Raw genomic sequence first — 1,701 nt, forward strand, 5'->3', positions numbered from 1 at the left:
ATGCATGCAAATGTATCCCAATTGATGAACGGGTATGGGAACACCCCTATAGACTGGATCCCGAGAATGAAAAACATGAGGCTACGCAACATGCCTTTTGTCTTCCAAATCACTGGCTCCGATGACACCTTGTTTACCTTCCTTGCTGACATCAGCAACAAGATCGGTGACGCCACGGTGACCATTGTCCACACCTTCAAGGCACTTGAGCCGGATGTGCTGCATGCACTCTCCTCAATGATCCCTAGGGTTTATACAGTCGGACCACTCCACTTAATGATCGATCGAATCCCTCGAGAAAAATCGTTCGCCTCAAAGCACATTGAGTGCAATCTCTTGGAAGAGCACAATGAGTGCCTCGAGTGGTTGGACTCAAAGGAGCCTTAGTCCGTAATCTATGTTAACTTTGGGAGTATAGCATTCTTGACGCACCAACAGTTAGTTGAATTTGCAATGGGACTGGCTAATAGCAATCATTGTTTCTTGTGGGTCTTGAGGCCTGATATAGTGAATGGAGACAAGGCAATTCTTCCAGGAGAGTTTGTTGAGGAAACAAGAGAGAGAGGCTTTTTATCAGGGCGGTGCCCGCAAGAGAGAGTGCTGAACCACCCTTCAATCGGCGGTTTCTTGACGCACTGTGGCTGGAACTCGACCATCAAGAGCTTGTCGGCTGGGATTCCAATCTTGTGTTGGCCATGCTTCGGAGACCAACAGACGAATTGCAAGTATATATGTGATGATTGAGGGGTTGGGTTGGAGATGGATAGTAATGTGAAGAGAGATGAAGTGGAGAGGCTTGTGAGGGAGTCGATGGAAGGAGAGGTGGGGAAGAAAATGAGAAGCAAGGCCATGGAGTGGAAGAAGATGGCAGAAGAAGTAGCCCGTGAAAAGTTGATGGGGCGAGGTTTTACTTAAGTAGGGTAGTTTGGTGCTTTTTTTTACGTGCTATGTTTTCCTCCATTTCTGCTTAAATACTGTAATTAGAGGACTTTCTTCAACTAAGCCCGCTAATTAATGGAGTTATAAATATGAATATCTTTCACACCCAAACTTAATTGAACTAATAAAACATGTTTTCCTCCGTCCCATTTAGTGAAAATAGCTTTGATGGATATACAAAGATATTGACATCACATGCATGCAAACTTAACTAAAAATGAATGTGAAGGGTGCCCATATTTATATTTCCGAAAACTGTCTTTCTATTAGGAAAGAAGAAAGATATGACTTTATTTTTTTGTAGGTAAAGGCAGAGTGTTTGTTTTAATGACAGAGCATTGCGGGCGCTAGGGTTTCAAGCTTTTCGAAAATTGGACTTGGACGGAATTAGACACGTTGGCTCTTCTTTTGGTCTTAAGCCCAATCCACTAAAGGCTCGACCGCTAACATTAATGTACGTAACATAGATTTTTCTATAGGTTAATACTACAAAAAATCTCAAATTGATAAATTTATGATAAATTTACCTCAAACTAGTTATTTATTTTTTTTATAATCCGGACTCCCACACCGGCCGCACTACAAGGTTCCGACCGGCCAGGCACCAACCGGAGGAGAGCTAATCTAGCCCTACAAACTAGCCTCCATGTAAGTCAAGAGTATGATAAGGCTACGCGGCAGAGTGGACTCGAACTTGGGACCTGGGACCCCAAGTCCTACACCCTTACCAATGCAGCCAACCTCTTGGAGGCTACCTCAAAC

The 1,701-nt window shown here is 43.7% G+C and overlaps 1 pseudogene; it reads left to right on the forward strand.

Annotated features, from left to right (window-relative positions):
- Nucleotides 1-915, forward strand: LOC130135325 (7-deoxyloganetin glucosyltransferase-like; annotated as a pseudogene).
- Nucleotides 916-1,701: the final 786 nt, after the last annotated feature.

The sequence above is a fragment of the Syzygium oleosum genome, unplaced genomic scaffold (assembly GCF_021117445.2).
Source record: "Syzygium oleosum isolate NSW1041296 unplaced genomic scaffold, Sole_v2.1 Sole_v2.02, whole genome shotgun sequence".
Taxonomy (NCBI): Eukaryota; Viridiplantae; Streptophyta; class Magnoliopsida; order Myrtales; family Myrtaceae; genus Syzygium; species Syzygium oleosum.